General features: G+C 50.1%; 1 protein-coding gene and 2 long non-coding RNA genes across 3 annotated transcripts in view; 2 read left to right on the forward strand and 1 right to left on the reverse strand.

The window, feature by feature from the left end:
* LOC120581254 (uncharacterized) overlaps positions 1-2,496 on the forward strand; it is a 2,961-nt gene extending 465 nt beyond the window's left edge. Inside the window, exon 2 of the long non-coding RNA XR_005647209.1 lies at positions 167-2,496. This is a non-coding gene — a long non-coding RNA (uncharacterized LOC120581254). The remainder of the gene's footprint in view (positions 1-166) is intronic.
* LOC120581251 (uncharacterized) overlaps positions 1-9,198 on the forward strand; it is a 12,454-nt gene extending 3,256 nt beyond the window's left edge. Inside the window, exons 2-3 of the long non-coding RNA XR_005647206.1 lie at positions 4,807-4,982; positions 8,229-9,198. This is a non-coding gene — a long non-coding RNA (uncharacterized LOC120581251). The remainder of the gene's footprint in view (positions 1-4,806; positions 4,983-8,228) is intronic.
* PTPRE (protein tyrosine phosphatase receptor type E) overlaps positions 1-11,824 on the reverse strand; it is a 128,994-nt gene that overhangs the window by 104,440 nt on the left and 12,730 nt on the right. The window lies entirely within an intron of this gene.

Below are 11,824 nucleotides of genomic sequence, written 5' to 3' on the forward strand. Positions count from 1 at the left end.
ATAGATAGATAGATAGATGACAGATAGATTAGATAGATTAGATAGATAACAGATAAATGATAGGTAGATGGATAGATAACAGATTAAATAGATGATTGATAGATAGATAGATAGATAGTACCATTGTCCATATGTTTAAATAGTAACATTTCACAAAAATATCTAGATGTCCAGCTTCTCCTGAGCAAGCAGAAGATGTGCCCCTTGGCCGCGTTCTCTGCGTCCGCGTGGGCTGACCCCGAGCAGGGCGTCCCTGTGTCGGGGGCGGGTGCTTCTCTCCACTGGACCCCACCCAGCTCTGGCGGGCCACGGATCACAGCTGCCTGCATGTGCATTGGTGAGGCCTCCTGCGGCCGCTGTGCCAGTGCATGCAACAGAAAGGGGCTCAGTAAACACACGTTGTCCCCACGACGACGGCCGAGTGGTCCAGGAATCCAGGGATGGGAAGCAGAGGCGGAGGGTTTTGTCGGAAGGAGAGTTTACTCTGAAGTTCTTGATTTGAACATTTGGAGACATTCAAAACCAGAGCACCCTCCGATTGGTGCCTACGCTGGGGGCAGCCAGGCTGAGTGACAGCACAGCGAGCAGGTGGGGTTCACCAGAAGGTGCGTGAGCCGAGTGCCAGGGAGATGCTGGAAATGGGTGCTGCCAGGGCCCGTTCTCTGGCCTGAGCAGAAGGGGCTCTGCAGGAAGATGATGCGTGACTTCAGGGCGTTTAATCAAGTCAGGGCAGGATTTCCAGAAAGATGCTTTGGGGGTGGGTGTGTAGGAGAGACCAGAACTGCCTCCACCTGCCTCTCTTCCGGGGGCCACCTCTCCCCCCCGGGCCCTGCCCCTCTGGGCTCAGCGTCAGGCTCACTCACTTTGAAGCCCTTTCCGCCGCCGTGGCCCGCCCCGGCCGCGTGGGATACGGCTCCCACCTCCGTGGTTCTCCCATCTTTGTGCACCTGCTGCCCCAGCAGGGCTGGGGTCCCAGTGAGGTTCCGGCTGGGCTTTCTCTGAGCAATCCCGCCCCTCAACACGCATGGAGACATAGGGACCTGCACCCCACTGACCCTTCAAATATGTGCACCACAACTTCTCACGACAACAAGAATCCTCTGTTGAGGTCACGGGCTTGTTCTTTCCTGGAATAACGAGATCTAGAATGTGAGGCCCTGCCTTTCTCGTCTCTCAAAGCAAAACTTAACGGACACTGCGGGATATGCTCAGGAAAACAGGAAGCGTTCAAAATAAAGAACGAGGAATCAATGAAAGAAGGATCCCGAGAGTTCTTTGCCTTCACTGCTGTCCTAAAGTCGCACCTTACTGAGGGAGCCGTAATGCGGACTGCGAACAAATGATTTCACTTGCGGAGACACCGGAAAGCATTTCACGGAAACGCGATGCTATTTAAAGGTAACGCGTGACGGACTAGCCCACAGCCTTCGTTCCGAAAGGCATTCATAAAAGTTTGTCCCAAGGGAGGGAAACTGTCCTCCATGGCGGCGAGCTTTGACACGCTGGCTCCCTCGAGCTCTCCACGGAAGATCCGATGACACCACATCCTGATTCACTTGGCGTGCAGTGCCCTGGGCGGCCGGGTCCATGCAGGACCAGAGAGCAGAGATTAGGGACCGGAGGGCAGGGACGTCCCATTCCGGCAATGTCTGCTCTAATGAAGGGGACTGGACTGTTCCTGTGTTTCTTCCACTTCCGAATAGAGTAGCTATGACACTCACCAACTTACGCGGTCCCCACCAGTGCCAAAAAAAGGATATTCAGAGGTAGCACCATGTGAAATATACCTAACACCGTCACCAAAAAAAAAAAAAATGGTATCGATCCAGCAATCGTGTTTCTGGGTAAATATCTAAAGGAAATGAAATCGGTATCTCAAAGGGATGCCTGCACCATGTTCACGGCAGCATCCTTCACAACGGCCAAGATCTGGAAACGAGCTAAGTGTCCATCGATGGGCAAATAAATAACGGAAGAAAACGTGATCGCACACGCACACGAAAACTTCTAAGCGGCTGACGGAAAAAAGCGTAAGCAAGGTATTTCCCCTTCTCTTCCCGACTGAGATACTGATTCTCTGTGCATGAGGAACGAGCCCGGGACTTCTGTTCCCTCAGCTGCAAAATGCCACCTCTGGTTCCAACAATCGCTAGAAGCTCCTTTCCTCTCAGAAAGCCCAGGATTCTAATTACAGATGACGCTGCCGGTTTAATGTGGGGCAAGCGTGGAGTTGCAAATCACCTGATTTTCAACGATTCCAATACCCGCGAAGTGTACAGGGAGCCGGAGAGGAACTTTAATCAAGCGATTGATCGGGAGGTGCTTTTATTTCTTCCTGCGTCAAGCGCCAGGGGTGGGGTGTGTGCAGATTTTTAAAAAGGCAGTGACGTGTAAATAAATACAACTTAACTCACATATTCAAAACCTTAATCACATTAATAAAAATTCTGCAGCCGGGTCACTGAAACCAGTGCCTTCGGTTTCTCGTTTTGTGTACTGGCCGAGCGTTTTCAGGAATGACAACATCACAGACGTGCCTGGGGAGGGAGAAGCTGCAGGGGGGCGATCGAAGCCTCAGATCGCAGCACCTGTGTGAGTCCCCAGAGAGGCCACCTGCGCTGTACCAAAAATCATTATTTATGTCCTTTGGAGGATGAGAGTAACAAACGCTTGGTCATCTTTAAACCGAACTGGGATTAGAAATTCTCAGCTCATTGGCAGCTAGACCATGAGCCGTGGGGACAGTTCTAAGCTTCAGTGAGCTGGGGTAAGCAGTTCTGGGAAGTCTCTGAAACCGGCCTGGGTTTCAGAATCAGCTCTTCAGTAGAAGTGCTGATCCAGCAAACCCAGACACACACACACACACGCACGCACATGCCACCATAAACACTGAATAAACAGCTTACATTTTATTTAAAAGATAAACCCCAAATCCATACCCATCTATGAGACAGTCTTGATACAAACTTCATTTTGTGATCACCTCAACCGCACTGCGATCGGTCAGGTTTGTAAATTCTTTTTAAGTACAAAATAGAAGACAGGACCGTCGCCCTTTGAAAGATGGCATCCAACCCCTGGGAGATCTTACAGGTAGAGAGTACTTTTCAAATTTAAGAAAGAATCGGGAGGTGTTCGGTGTTCTGAGGACCGTAAAGGGCGGGGCTGCGGTGGGAGCTCTGGGGTGAGCGTCCCCCCCACGCTGTGGCGTCACACCGGCCAGCCGTGTCTCAACACCTGCAAACCTGAGGCTCCGCAGCTACTGCCACCTGCACATCAGGCAGGAAGGTGGCTGGGCAGGTCGTGACCTTAGACACCAAAAAATCTACGTTTATTTGCCTCGGTCATGCGGTTTGGAGGTGAGGACCCTGGAGGAGGTGCCCGTGACTGTCTGGGTGCTCAGCGGACCCTGTCATGGGCACTGGCGGGAGACCACGGCCCCTGGCTGCCTCCGGTGTGACCGTGCGAGGGTGCTGGATGCATCTCTGAGCCAGGGTCTCTGAAAAGTGGGTCAGACGGTGCCCTGGGGTGGAGATGGGAAGGGGCAGATCCGGGAGCATGGATAAGTGCAGGGCCCAGACGCCAGCTCAGGCTGGAAGGGCTGTGTCATTACCAGCTGCCCACGGAGTGGCCTGCTGCGTCCGGACACCACGTGTGCCCATCACCAGGAGGGAGGATGAAGAGGAAGGCCGGGGGTGGCCCTGCCCAGGAGCTGGAGTCTCGGACGTGGGTTGGCCGGATGTGACCTCACACTCCCCGCCAGGCAGAGCCTGAGACGCCCCAGCTGACTGTGGTCAGTAAGCTCTGCTTTACTCGTGTCGGCCTGCACCATGGGGACAGGAAACCTCAGCCACCTGGGTGGGGTGAAGAGGGAGGACCCCGCGCCTGACCACACCAGAGGGCTGCAGCCATGTGTCCCCGTGTGGGACCAGAAGAGGAGGGACCCAGCCAGGAGTGCCGTAACCACAGGGCACACAGAGGGGGTGGTGATGGGGGGCGGGGGGCACGAAATTCCCCTTCAGGAGGCTCAGTCACAGGGGGTCCACACTCAGCACTGCCAGTGAGGGACAGAGCAGTCCCCCCTCACAGGTCTGAACGAGGAGGCCTCCCAGGGGTGTTACCCTGGGGACTGGAGCCTCGGGGACATCTGACTCCCTCCCAATACTGTGCCTTACGGATGGGCCACCTCCCCACACACGGCTCTGAGGCCCTCGTATAGCAGGCACGGCAGGCACCCTGGTCCCCAGCGCTCCAGGACCTCAGCAGAGCCCTGGGCTGGGGGGCTGGGGACACACTTCTCTTCCTCCCCCACAAAGGGAGCCTGGGACCGAGGCATCTTGTCCAAGCTGCGTCACGTCAGCCCCCAGCTTCCTAAACCAGGGCTGAGCTAGGGAAGCGACGATGGTCCTGCGTCCATCCTTCTCTGGAGCGGGTGCCACCTTCCGTGGAATGCAAACCCTCACCGGGTTCCCTACGAAGTCAATCACATCTTTCAGGCCGGAGAGCGAGCCAGGCTCAGCTCGCAGGTAGCATCTTACTTCTTCAAGGGTAGATTTTGAAGACATGTCACAGAAGGCAGTGTGCAGGGCTCTCTCCCCAAAGCAAATGAATATTCTAACACATTAAAGGGCAGGAACACGATCTCAGCCTCATGTTCATACCTGGGCTCTTGGGGGCGAAGCGGTAAACAGGCTCCCGCGAGCTGGGGCTGCATCTGCCTGCCTGCCCGGCCCTCGGCGCCCCCAACAAACTTGACAGTGCTGAGAGAAAGGCCAGGCGAACCTCACGATTCTGCTTTGATTCTAGGATCATCCTCTGCAATGAACCTTCGTTTCAGAAACCTCATCTGTAATGGCTGCAGAATTTTTCACAAGTACGAGAGACAAAGCTGAATGAGCTACGGCAGGGGTCCCCAACCCCCGGGGCTGCAGACCAGTACCGTCTGTCCGTGGCCTGTTAGGAACCAGGCCGCACAGCAGGAGGTGAGTGGCGGGCGAGGGAGCGAAGCTTCACCTGTATCCGCAGCCGCTCCCCGGCGCCAGCATCACCGCCTCAGCCCCGCCTCAGATCATCAGGCGCTAGATTCTCATCGGAGCTCCGGTCCCTGGGGCCACTAAGATCGGGGACCCCCCCATCACCCCTCGTTTAACTAGCAGGGGTCTGGCTCTTCCTTAATTACAGGCTGCTTTCTTAGACAGCAATCTGCACTCAAGATGGCCATTCCCGACACTGAGGCCTGAGACCACAAGACTTGCCTAGGGGACTGGGGACTGGAGGGAGAAGACAGAACCCAAACCCTCCAGACCCATCTGTGCTCGGCCCCACGGGGCCGGCCCGTCTCCCCAGGGAGAGCGGTCACCCCGGGCCACCCCACAGAGGGGCACACGGTGTGTGTTTAGGATTACTTTCTCCTCGGACGCATTCTTCAGTGTATAATTAAATATATTTAAAAAATTAATTTGCGATTAAGCTTGCAAGGAAATTCCTCGGAAACGTAAACTGTGTCGTACATTTTTGAGCACGTTTTCATCTCTCATGCGTGAGAATGTTCCCGGAATTTCATTTGGCCCGTGGTGTACACAATTCCTCATTTTCATCCAGAGTGTGTGGCGTGCTGCTGTGTTTTCAGGAAAGAGAAAAATCGTCTTAATTTATGTAAAGAGTATTCCTAAAGATATGTATAATGGAATCCGCAAGGTGTAAACACCAAATGGTAAATATCACAGAGTTATCCCAGCACATGCTGCCTCTGAAACGGAAAAGTCCCTTGGCGGCAAACGGGCCCTCAGGGGACCCTTGAATTTGGTTATTTCGCTGTCGATGTGCGTGTGTGGTGGGGGGGGTAGGCAGAGTTCTAAAAATGTCCCCCAAGACTCTCACACATGGGCTTTCTCCAAGGAACACTAATCTACATGCTGCTGGGAGGGATGTAGATTAGTGATGGGATTAAGTTTGTTAATCGGCTGACTTTAAAATATGGAGATGATCCTGGCTGATCCGAGATCATCCAGGATGCAGTCACAGAAGAGAGAGAGGTAGCAGAGTTGTCGAGGGTCAGAGGGGCCCCGCCCACCGCCGCTGGCTCTGAAGAGGGAGGAAGGGGCCGGAAGCCAAGGAACGGGGCCTCTGGAACCCGAGGCCCACCCCCCGGCTCTTAACATACATTTGCACATGCTTGGCCCCGGTGTGCCGAATATAAAATTCAGGGCACCTATTTGTCACCAAAGCTCATTTTAGAGCAATAATTAACACGCAGCAGAGTTCTCCACAATTTTTTGTGCCAAAATTAATTTTCAACATACACATCGCATTTACTTTTCTTTCGCATTTTTCTTTTCTTTCTGATGGGAAGTAGAGAATCGTAAGTAAGGGCTTTCATTGGATCAAAAGAAAATGTTGTAGCACGTTTTTATATCTTATATCTTTCCCTATATGCCTCGACAGAACGACAAAACAAAACTAATATACTGACCGCAGATAAGGTTATTGTTTCTAAAACTGTTAACCATTGAAGCCTGTATTGAAATGTGACTCATAGATTTGGTTATGACTCAGTCAAAATTTAGCTACCCATTTAAAAGGGTCCGCAAGAGACTTAAAAAGTATTTCAGATAGATAAAAAGTATTTTTGCTGAGAGATGAGTTCCACTGTGAAGCACTGATTAAAAGTCAGAGATCAAGGCAGAAAAATATATCAATCCGCAGTGCTGTGGAGATAACCACAGACAGCAACGAATCACGCTCTCAGACTCTCATTCTGTGCTAAGAGCTCCTAATTCTAAAAGTGGATAGGCTCATTCTCCTAGAATGTGCTGGTTCACATTTTTTCCTGCAACGTGGGATTCCGTCCACTTGGGGAAAAGATCAGAGAGCCAAAGAATGTCCTAAATAAAAACAGAATAAAAGCCTTACCCTCCCTGCAGAGAAGGGAGGCATGAGGGATCCCGCCCACACTTGAGGGTGATATTTCGAAATCCTGTGCTACGTACACAGAACAGAAAGAAAGAAAGAGAGACGGGGTGGCAGTATGTTCCACCGCGGGCAAGCCGCTGCCTCGGCGACGGTGTGGGGCGGACTCTGAGCGAGGCGGGCGTGCAAAGATGTAAAGAATAAAGATATGTGTGAGACCGCCGTGTCTCCCAAGGCTTCTTAACCTTTTCGGTGACAGGAATCCCTTTGGCCATTTAGTTGACGCTGACTCTCAGAACAGTGCTTTTAATTACATGAAATAAAACATAATAGGACTAACAACCTGATTTTTTAAACGGGCAAAAGATCTAAACAGACACTACCAAAGAAGAAACGCGGCCGGAAAATTAACACACAAAAAGATGCTCAGCTCCATTAGTCATCAGGGAGAGGCAAATTAAAACTACACCGAGCTACTACGACTCCACCACAAAAAAAGGCAAAAATTAGAAAAAGAGAAAACCGACACTATCAAGTGTTGAGCAGAGACGCAGAGCAACTGGAATGCTCGTGTACCGCAGCGGGAAACCGGATGCGACGCCCACTATGAGAAACGGTTTAGAAGATCCTTAGAAAGTGACACGTACTAAACAAAAATCAAGCGATCTCATCCTGCTCACTTATCCAAGTGAAATGAAGACCTAGGTTCACACAAAAACCTATCTGTGCATAGTACGGCTGTTTTATTCATAAGTGCCCCAAACTGGAAACAACCCAAAGGCCTCCCAACAGGGGGCTAGTTAAATTTACTGTGGTTCATCCATACGATGGAGTACAGCACAGTCATAACATGGACTGAACTAGCAATACACGCCTCAAGAATACTCTGGGATCCATAAGCTGAGTGAAAGACGCCGGCCTCAAAAGGCTACATATCGTTACTCCATTTATGTGACATTCTAGAAAAGGGAAAGTTATAGGGATGGAGATCAGTGTTTGCAAGGGGTCAGCAGTGGGGTTGGCAGGTCTGACCGCAAAACGGTGGCATGAGAGAGTTTTTCTTTGGGGAGGCGGCAAAGTTTGTGTCTTGGTCATGGCGGTGGCGGCGACACAACTCTGTGCCTCTGTCTAAGCTCATGGGAGCTGCGCAACACAGAGTGACTTTTGCTGTAAATAAATTAAAACATAAACTCTAAAAAAATTATTTAAATGATTCCTACCATAAAAATTTTTTTTAAGGCATAAGGGATATAGAATCACACAAGGAGCCAATTCTATGGAAATAAAGGTGTACATTTCCCCACCTCCCACATTTACAGACCCTCGGGATTCTATCCACAAACGCCCGAAGACACCGGGTTAAGAGTCCAGACTTCAGTCCGACACGCTCAGGAATGTTATGGAGAAGAGTCCACCTGTGGCCAAAACAGCTTGACGTGTCCGTGTGCCTCGCACCTTCTCAAGGAACACCTGCTGCAGGCTACATCTCTCAACTCACCCTGCCGTGCCTGGCAGGGAACCTCAGGCGCAGAGTCCCCGGGAACCCTTTGGAAATGTCATGCTGGACGAGCAGGTTCTTGAGGGCAGTGACCACGATGTCCCTAGCATCTGGTCCTGGTAGAGACTTGATAAACACCTGTATTAGTTACATAAATAAAATGTCTACCTTTCCTAATTTATAAAATAATAATAATAAAAAAATCAATTTTAACTACTTGCCTTACAGCTCATACTTCCAAGTAATTTACTTAAAATACTGTATTGCATTGATATTAAGGTTTTATATAATGATTTAAACATAAAGGGATTTATAATTTACTGTTTACACAGCATACCTCATGGAAGAAATTGACTTGAAAAATTACAGTTGACACAACCTAATTACGGAAGCCACCATGAACGCACAGACCTCCTAATTTTATTTTACAACGTGTATTAAACTCCTTGCCCCAAAATACAACGACTGAATGTTGTAACTTAAAATGGATACCGATCCAAGGTTTAATTTTGCTTTTAAGATTAAGCTAGCACATGAGTAATTTAAAAGCGATTTGAAACAGCAAGCGGTGTCATTGGGCCTACAGTTAATGAGGTTTTGACAACTGCAAATAAATTGAACTCGTAAATCTATTCGCAACCACCTCTGTGTTTAACAGACAGGCCACTTCGCACGGCTCTAAAGCCAAGTTTCGTTTTCCAGGGCGAGTGGATTCGCGAGGACTCACCTCCGACACAGCTCTGTGTTCCTCTACAAAAGCTGGGCCGCAAGAAGGGTGACACGAAACCAAAGGCTACGTTTTTTTTTTTCTGATGTGACATCATCAGTACAACCCTCGTCTACCAAATACTGTGCTTTCCAAAATGCCACGCGGGTAGACACGCATGCTTAGCACACGCCCCGGGAGCGTACCCAGGGCGAGAAGTCTGCTGTTCGCTCGGTCTCGTAGACGGAGTCGGGATCGGACAAGCATGCTGATCCCGCCGGGCACAGCCTACCTGTCACACCCCAGGAGAAACGGCTCTAGGCGCCCAGAGAGCAACCATTAAAGATGTGAAGAAAGAAACGTATTGGTGCTGGGACTCTTCCAAAACACGCACCGGTAGGATCCGCACGAACGACGCTTCTGTGTGTATTTAAAGACAGTGGAATAATTGCGTTATCGGCACAAAGTGTTCTGCTGTTTCCTTCCTGCTCAGAAATTCTGAGCTCTAAGGAGACAGAGGCCTGTCCATAACAAACACGATTTACTGAACGAGGGAGCCGACCAGGAGACGACCAGACAAACAAAACAAGAGCAAGTCAGAGGATGCTTCTTTGCGAAATTGAAGGGATTTTAAGGTCCGCTCCGATGCTGCCTGAGATGGACTGGACAAACACGTGGCCGACAGCAAACGTGGGGGTTGCAAGGTGTGTGAACCTTCTAAATAAAGCTTCTTCGAAGTTCCGCTTTAACTACAAATCTGGAGACTACTGCTAATGCGATTTATGGATCTTAAAGAAAAAAGCAATTCGGGATTACTTTATCTAGGGAATCAATATTCTTCCTAATAGTTTTGGTAGAGTGTATCAATTTTCTTAGCCAGAAAACGATGCTGCTTTCTATGCTTTGTATCTAAATACAACATAAAGTATGGGGAAAGCCATTTAAAAGGAATAAGGACATAGTTCTTTAAATGATAGTAGCTATTTAATAATAATAGTAATAATAATAAGTATATTGAAATGCACCAAGTAAATAGGAATTATGATTCTCTCACAAGGAAAACCAAATCAGAAGAATGTTTTATGACCCCCTTCGACCCCACCACAGACTCAGAGTCACCTGTGCTCCGATATAAATGACTAAAACAACTCAAAAACGTGATTTACTATATTTTGTTTAGCCACGTATTTTATCCAAAGATGCGATCATCTCAGAATCACAGTTGGAACAACAGGTGGCACAGGACAAGCCTCCTGGACTCCCAGCTGTGTCTCCGCCGAGGTCCTGCTCCTTCCTCGTGCAGCGGCTGTCCAGGGCTGGCGAGACACCCACCCTGCTTAGGGAAGCCGACAAACCGGGCCTTGGGTCCCAGGCTGCCACCTTCCAGTTACATGGCCCTGAACGACTCGTGTGACTCCTCCGAGCCTCGGTTTTGCTAAGCACAGAATGGGCTGACGTCTTACACGCACTACACCTGAGAAAATTAGAGAGTCCAGTTTCCTCCTGTGCCCTCTCAGAGGGGGCATCTTGCCACAAGGGTATGAGTCTAGTAGCCAAAGGGATGTGTTTGTGAACAACGCAGTGCCTGGAAAGAGAAGCCAGTGCCTCACGCAGTGCCAACCGATGACGCCTGGGGGTCCTGTGCCAGGGGAAGACGGAGCCGAAGTAGACTACCTGAGACATCGACACCCTCCGGGCCTCCGACATCTCACTCCCTCGAGGTGAGTGGGAACGTGCCCACGGTGAGGCCACTGCAATGTGCTGCCTGCCGCCTCTTACGGTCCCTCTGTGGGTAAAGATGCAAGAGCTAGGAACGTGCCTGACACACAGAGACGTCTGGATGGCGGCTATTGTTAGCCTGTCTCTCCTTCCGTCTCTGTTTCTGTCTCTCTCAATCTCCTATTGGATTAGGACCGCCGCTCCCTGACTGGGCTCCCTGTCTGCTTCTGGCTGCTCAGCCCTCCGCGGCCACCAGACTGTTCTGGAGACACAGAAGCCGTCACAGGCCACGAACAGCAGAGACACTGCCTCTCGGACCGGCCCGCCACGTCCAGGCTCACGCCCACCTTGTGGCCTCGGCTCTCTGCACCCCGTTATCCAGGCAATGTGAAAGCAACTCTAGGAAGTGAGACAAAACATTTGTGCTGTGACGTGAATGCCTCTCAGGAGGGAAAAAGCCAGCGTCGATGGCGAATGTGCACCTGGTGAAATGCGGCTCACCAACATGACACAGAGAATGCTTGTTCTCCGCTCACCCACTGCTAAGTGCGCACAGATTAGAACGCCCTTGCAGGCAGGAATGAAACAAATACATGCTCTTGGCGTTGTTTAATAGCCTGTACTTCTTTCCAGAAGACAATCACGGGGAAGAAAGAAATAAAAAGTCCTCAGTGTTCTGTTCTGTTTTTCACGCAGCGTGAGACGCTGCGCGCAGGTATCTGCAAAGCTAGAACATTCTCTCCCTGAGAGTAACAGAGGAGCCAGTGTGGGATGCTCCGCCGTGATCTAGAGTCCTGATCCTTACAAAAAAAAAAAAAAAATTGGTTAAGAAGTAATTATTTGTTCTCTAAAAGGATTAGCTGCTTTACAAAAGGATTATCCACAGATTTCTGAAAGGTATTAAGCTTAGCCAGTGTCTATAAACCAGGACTCAAATTAACATAACTTTCCAGGAATACATTCACATTGTAATTCTGGGTATTCGGGGAGAC

The sequence above is a fragment of the Pteropus medius genome, unplaced genomic scaffold (genome assembly GCF_902729225.1).
Source record: "Pteropus medius unplaced genomic scaffold, Ma_sr-lr_union100, whole genome shotgun sequence".
NCBI lineage: Eukaryota > Metazoa > Chordata > Mammalia > Chiroptera > Pteropodidae > Pteropus > Pteropus medius.